Below are 7687 nucleotides of genomic sequence, written 5' to 3' on the forward strand. Positions count from 1 at the left end.
TTATTTTTGAGAGAGAGAGAGAGAGACAGAGCATGAGCGGGGGAGGGGCAGAGAGAGAGAGAGGCACAGAATCCCAAGCAGGCTCCGGGCTCTGAGCTGTCAGCACAGAACCTGATGCAGGGCTTGAACCCAGGGCTTCAACCTGAGCCAAAGTCAGACGTTCAACCGACTGAGCCATCCAGGCTCCCCGAGAGTCCTTTTTAAAAGGAATGTGCCATCTGGGGTGCCTGGGTGGCTCAGTTGGTTGAGTGCCCATCTCTTGATATCAGCTCAGGGCATGATCTCACGGTTCCTGGGATCCAGTGCCACGTCAGGCTCTGTGCTGTCTGCCCCTCCCTGCCCCTCCCTTGCTGGCGTGCTCTCTCTCTCTGTCAAAAAGAAATAAACATTTAAAAATGTGCAATCTAGGGGCGCCTGGGTGGCGCAGTCGGTTACGCGTCCGACTTCAGCCAGGTCACGATCTCGCGGTCCGTGAGTTCGAGCCCCGCGTCAGGCTCTGGGCTGATGGCTCGGAGCCTGGAGCCTGTTTCCGATTCTGTGTCTCCCTCTCTCTCTGCCCCTCCCCCGTTCATGCTCTGTCTCTCTCTGTCCCAAAAATAAAAATAAAAATAATAATAAAAAATATAAAAAAAAATAAAAATGTGCAATCTAATTGGAAAATAAGGGAAGTGTGAATACAAGAAGCTGCAAATACAGTAATACTTTCTGAGTCCAGAATTCTCTGCCAATTCCTTACCCACTAACCTCTCCAGCTTCTCCTCTTGTCTGCTCCTTGTGCTCAGCTCTATCTGTCCCTTGTCCTGGGCTCCAGCTGTGTTGTAATTGTCTCAATTCCTCCAGTACTCACCATGCGTGGTTGCTGTTTCCCTCCTTCCACCTCATTCTGTGTTCTAGACTTTGCCCCTTCTTGTGTCTCTGCCTGGAACTCTACACACACACACACACACACACACACCTCTTCCCTGCCTACTTAATTCTACTCAGCTTCGGGTCTCAGCTGGAAAGTCAAATCTGTGGAGCCATCACAAGTCCCTAAACCAGGTTAGAGCCTTCTGATACATAGTGCTATCGAACCGTATACCTCCCCTATTATAATTACCCTCTTCACTGTAATTTGTGGGTTTTTAACTGCATCCCCACTAGACTGTAAACTCCATGAGGGCAGGGATGATGCCTTAGTGCCTGCCGAGTGCCTCACACACCCTGCTCAATCAATATTGGCTGAAAGAATAAATTCAAAACCCACCCAAGAAGCAGGAGATAAGGGGGAAACAGTAGCAACACAACAGTCCCATGGAATATTGTTCATTTAATTCACTCATAAACAAGTCTTTCTTTGATTTTCTCTTTTATTTATTTAATTTTTTAATGTGTATTTATTTTTGAAGGAAAGAGAGACAGAGTGTGAGTGGAGGAGGCGCAGAGAGAGAGGGAGAAACAGAATCCGAAGCAGGCTCCAGGCTCCGAGCTGTCAGCACAGAGCCCAACGTGGGGCTCGAACTCACAAACTGCGAGATCATGACCTGAGCTGGTCAGTTGCTTAACCGACTGAGCCACCCAGGTGCCCCTCTTTGATTTTCTCTTAATCTGTACCCATTTTTAGTAATCTCCAAACCCACAGCATATAATTAGCAGCAAATTAAAAGAGGAAAGAGGAGGTTTTAGAAGCAAGAACACAGATAACAATGAGAATTCACAGAGATTGAAAGAGGAGACTAGGAAAACAAAAAAATGAAACCTAGCATTCGTGGCCATACAGAAGAGGAGTATTAACCATGCATATTCTATCCTTCAGCATCCTCACTGGTTTCCTGTACAATTAAGTTCACGGTGCTTCCTCTGAGTAAGCAAAAAATTGGTTAAATGGTGGCATCTTAAATGTGTGAAACACTTTTGGATTTACCAAACATTTCACCTGCATTATCTCACTTGATCCTGTGAGGTAGGCAAGCAGGGAAAGTGGCCGCTCAAACAGATGACAGACTCAGCCTTAGAAGTGATTTATCCAAAGCCATACTCCAATAGCTCAGTTGAGGTCTTAACGACCCAGTCATGCTCTTTCCACTGTATAATCCACAGGAGATTAATAATCCCTTTTTGAATAAGCCCTATTTGAAACAGTTAGAATGAAAATGTTTTGCACGTAATTGGATAAACTTCAGTTATCTGGGAAAATAGGCAGAAGGGAACATTCCTATGTTTCTGTTTCACTGAGGTTGCACCATGGTTAAAATCAGTACTCGTATCATTTCAGGAAAAGAAAATGCAGTGCGACTTGAAGCAGTCAACCAAGACTTCAGCCAGACGTAGCTGGAAACAGTTCACATCTTTGATGCGTTTATATCTTCCTCCATTAACCAAACTCTGGGCATTATTACTGAGTGCTGGGGATACAAAGATAAAAGACAAGCTTCCTGTCTTTACACTAAGTTGTAAAAAAGTCCATATGGAAGTATCCAATAAACAATTGTAAAAGTGAGTTTAGAGCTCTGGAGAAAGACCGAGGTTGAGTAGCTAGGTTTTATGGGGAACAGCACATTAGTCATTATTGTAATGTTTGGTGTGGGTTATCTTGACCAATGAGAATGTGTAAAGCAAGAAGAGATGGGTACGGACGTGACCCTAGGTAACACCAGCACATAAGGAAAGATCAGACAAGGCTGAGAGAGAGAGAGGCCATGGTAATAGAAGTTAAGTCACTCATTCATTTAAGACTACCTATTTTTATTAAACCCCTAGTCTCTATCAAGAGAAAGAAGGACCCAGGAGCCAAAAGAGGAGAGTGTTTCAAGGAAGGAGGGGCCAGTAGGGCCAAATGTCATAATGAGGGCAAAAGGATAAAGTCTGAAGAACTGTTCATTGAATGTGACAAAGAGTCGTTAGTGGCCTTGATGAGAACAATCTCAGTGGGTTGATGGGGGCAAAAAAAGAATAATAAGATGATTGAGAAGTGAACGAGTAGAGGGAAATGCATACAGCAATTCTAGTTGACTCTAGAAGTTTAGCTGTGAAGGGAAGAAAGAAATGGAGAGATGGCTAAATACAGACAAGGATCAGGGGAAAGTTGAGAATTTTTTTTTTTTTTTTTGATCATGTGAGATACTTGAGCATGTGTAGATGCTAAGGGGAAAATGTCAGTAAAAAAAGGCAAGGTTAAAAATAGAGGAAGGAGAAAGGATTTGAAGACCCAGGGAATAAAGCTTGTAAGTAGGAGATAAAGAAGACAGATTTATTCAACCAACGTGTTAATAGTTAACACCTGCTATATGCCAGGTAGTGTGCAAAATACAAAGTGTACAGTGACAGGCAAGATGGCCATAGCTAGGCCCTGGGTACATGGAACTTACAGGAAGGTGGGAAGGTGGACCTTGGACAGGAGATACAGATGCCTCATCTACTGGCATGACCAAGATGTGAGGATGTCCCTAAGGGCATCTGGAGAGGGCCCAAGAAATTGGTGGAATTCTCACATCACTACTATTTTCTCTGAAGACAGATGTGGCAGCTGCTGAGATAAAGGAAGAAGTAGTGATGAAAGAAACTTGAGGAGTGAGGTGGAAGTTTGAAATAGCTACTTGTAAGGATTGGGAGAGGGTGACTTTCCAAAGTTGGAGATCCTGAATTTATTAGAGGCTCTGATCTGTGGGACTGTGGGATTTTCTCCGTAAGACCCCGAGAAGCAGGAACAGAGTCATTTGGATTTGTCCTTTGATGTAGCTCTCTGGTTCATCCATTTCTTTCTATACCCAGTGTCACCATCCTTACCTGAATGTCTCTCTCCCCTCAACCTTGAACCCCCTATTTTCTTGCTGGGAGGTCTCCTTGTCTCCTTGCTAAAATAAAAGCATTTTGATAAGGAACACCCTTATTTGAGAACTTGAAATGACATCCTATTCCTGTCAGATTATTTTAACCTACTCACTTTAGCATTCCAAGCCTTCCATAATTTGTCTCCCTCTTCCCCTTTAGTCTGATTGTTACTAGTATCTTTCTTACATCACTCCTGCCCAGCGTTTTGCTATCTATGCTTCAGGCTCCAGGCTTACCAAGTACAAACTTGCTTAAGCTATGTTGCTCTTGGGAACATTTTCTTCTTTCGTTTGCACCAAACTGACTCCCACTAAAGTTCTCCATCTTCCATGATAAAATATATCCAATGGCTTTCCCTGCAGTCATCATGAAGAACATTTATTGGTGTCTTTCATTTCAGAATTATATTTAATGTAGCTCTTTTTTCTTTTTCTTTCTCTCGAATGGGTATTGCATTTTAATCATTTAGTGCATGTAAGTTTTATTTTAACCTCAATAGATGGCTATTTTCTTTTTTTTTCTTTTTCAAATATTTTATTTTATTTATTTATTTTTTAACATTTTTTATTTATTTTTGGGACAGAGAGAGACAGAGCATGAACGGGGGAGGGGCAGAGAGAGAGGGAGACACAGAATCGGAAACAGGCTCCAGGCTCCGAGCCATCAGCCCAGAGCCTGACGCGGGGCTCGAACTCACGGACCGCGAGATCGTGACCTGGCTGAAGTCGGACGCTTAACCGACTGCGCCACCCAGGCGCCCCTCAAATATTTTATAAGTAATCTCTACACCCAACGTGGGGCTCAAACTTGCAACCCTGAGGTCAAGAGTTGCATGCCCCACTGACTGAGCCAGCCAGGCACCCCAATTGACATTTTCTTTGTATTTTCTTTCCCTTTATTTCTTTTTTAAGTTATTGTTTTTTTAATGTTTATTTATTTTTGAAAGAGATGGTGTGATTGGGGGAGGGGCAGAGAGAGAGGGAGACACAGAATCTGAAGCAGGCTCCAGGCTCTGAGCTGTCAGCACAGAACCCGATGTGGGGCTCGAACTCATGAGCTGTGAGATGGTGACCCAAGCAGAAGTTGGACACTTAACAGACTGAGCCACCCTCGCGTCCCTTAAACTTTTAAAAAATGTTTATTTATTTACTTTGAAAGAGAAAGAGCACACATATGTGAGCAGGGTAGGTGCAGAGAGAGAGGGGGAAAGAGAATCTCAAGCAGGCTCCCTGCGGACAGTGTGGAGTCTGACATAGGGTTCCAGCTCACAAACCATGAGATCTTGACCTGAGCCAAAATCAAGAGTCAAACACTTAACCAACTGAGCCACCCAGTGGCCCCTCTTTCTTTTTATTGAAGTATAGTTAACACACAATGTTACATTAGTTTCATATGTTCAACATAGTGATTCAACAAATTTGTAGGTTATGCTATGCTTACACAAGTGTCTGTCACCATACAATGCTAATACAATGCCATTGACTATATTCCCTATGCTATCTCTTTCGTCCCCATGACTTGTTCTTTCCATAACTGGAAGCTTGTATCTCCCACTCCTTTTCATCTATTTTGCCCATTCCCCAGCGCTTCTGCCTCTGGCAACTATCAGTTTGTTCTCTGTGTTTATGGGTCTGTTTCTGCTTGTTGTTTGTTTGGTTTTTAGATTCTACATGCAAGTGAAATCATATAGTATTTGTCTTTCTCCTCTTGCTTTTTTTTTTTTTTTTTGGTGATTGATAATTTTATGTAGCGTTGTTTGGTTTTCTTTCTCTTCATTTTTTTTGTGTATCTATGACAGGTTTTGGGTTTGTGATTACCATGATATATCATGGCTTCTATATCACATCCTAAATATATAGCATTCTATATTGACGGTCATTTAAGTTTAAACACATTCTAAAAAGAACTTCTCTTGGGGCACCTGGGTGGCTTGGTTGGTTGAGCGTCTGACTCTTGATTTTGGCTCGGGTTGTGATCCCTGGGTGGTGAGATTGAGCCCCACATTGGGCCTTGTGTTGATTGTGGAGCCTGCTTAAGATTCTCTCTCTCTCTCTCTCTCTCTCTCTTTTTCTCTTTCCCTCTCCCTCTGCCCCTTTCCCCTCACTCAAGCTCTCTCTCTCTTTCTCTAAAATAAAAGAATAAAAAGAACTTTTTTAGTCCCTCCTCCTCACTATATGTATATATGTATGTATGTGCATATATATATATATATATACACACACACATGTCTTTTGTCTGGAAAATGATTTCTCTGTTTCTATGTAAAAAAACATTTGTGTAATGTTTTATTTATTTTTGAGAGAGAGACACAGAGACAGAGTATGAGCCAGGGAGGGGCAGAGAGGGAGACAGAGTCCCAAGGAGGCTCCAGGCTCCAAGCTTTCAGCACAGAGCCTGACACGGGGCTTGAACTCATGAACTGTGAGATCATGACCTGAGCTGAAGTCAGATGCTTAACCAACTGAGCCACCCAGGCGCCCCTATTTCTCTAATTCTAAATGATCACTTTTGCCGGGTAGGGTATTCTTGGTTGTAGGTTTTTTTCCTTTCAGCACTTTGAATATATCATGCCACTCCCTTCTGGCCTGCAAAATTTCCACTGAAAAAATCAGCTGATAGGGGTTTCCCCTTGTATATAACTTTGCTTTTCTCTTTCTGCTTTTAAAATTCTTTCTTTATGTTTAAACTTTGACATTTTATTTTATTTTATTTTTTTAATGTTTGTTTTTGAGAGAGAAAGACAGCATGAGCAGGGAAGGGGCAGAGAGAGAGGGAGACACAGAATCTGAAGCAGGCTCCAGGCTCTGAGCTGTCAGCACAGAGCCTGATGCAGGGCTCAGACTTATGAACTGTGAGATCATAACTTGAGCCAAAGTTGGATGCTCAACCGACTGAGCCACCCAGGCCCCCCATAATCTTTGACATTTTATTTTATTTTATTTTATTTTATTTTAAATGTTTATTTTTGAGACAGAGACAGAGCATGAACGGGGGAGGGTCAGAGAGAGGGAGACACAGAATCCGAAGCAGGCTCCAGGCTCTGAGCTGTCAGCACAGAGCCTGACATGGGGCTCGAACCCACAGACCGGGAGATCATGACCTGAGCTTAAGTCGGACGCCTGACTGAGCCACCCAGGCACCCCTCTTTGACATTTTAATTATTATGTGTCTAGTGTGGATCTCCGAAGGTTCATCTTATTTTGGACTCTTTTTGCTTCCTGAACCTGGATGTCTATTTCCTTCCCTAGATTAAGGAAGTTTTCAGCTATTATTTATTCAAATAAATTTTCTGCCCCTTTCTGTCTCTCCTCTCCTTCTGAGACCCCCTATAATGCAAATGTTTATTCTCTTGATGTCATCCAACAGATCCCTTAACCTACCTCATTTTAAAAATTCTTTCCTTTTTGCTGTTCAGCTTGGGTGCTTCCCATTATCCTACCCTTCAGATCACTGATCTTCTTCCGCATCCATTAATCTACTGTCGATTCCCTTTAGTGTGTATTTAATTTCAGTTATTGTATTTTTCAACTCTAATTTATTATTTTGTGTATTTTCTCTTTGTTGAAGTTCTCTTTGAGTTCCTCCATTTTTTTCTCTCCAGTCTAGTGAGCATCTTTATAACCATTGCTTTATTTTTTAAAAGTTTTAATTTTAATTCCAGTTAGTTAACATGCAGTATAATATTAATTTCAGGTGTACAATATAGTGATTCAACATTTCCATACATTACTTGGTGCTCATCACAACTAGTGCCTTCCTTTTTTTTTTTTTTTTTTAATTTTTTTTTCAACGTTTTTAATTTATTTTTGGGACAGAGAGAGACAGAGCATGAACGGGGGAGGGGCAGAGAGAGAGGGAGACACAGAATCGGAAACAG

Source organism: Neofelis nebulosa, chromosome 2, assembly GCF_028018385.1.
Source record: "Neofelis nebulosa isolate mNeoNeb1 chromosome 2, mNeoNeb1.pri, whole genome shotgun sequence".
In the NCBI taxonomy this organism is placed as follows: domain Eukaryota; kingdom Metazoa; phylum Chordata; class Mammalia; order Carnivora; family Felidae; genus Neofelis; species Neofelis nebulosa.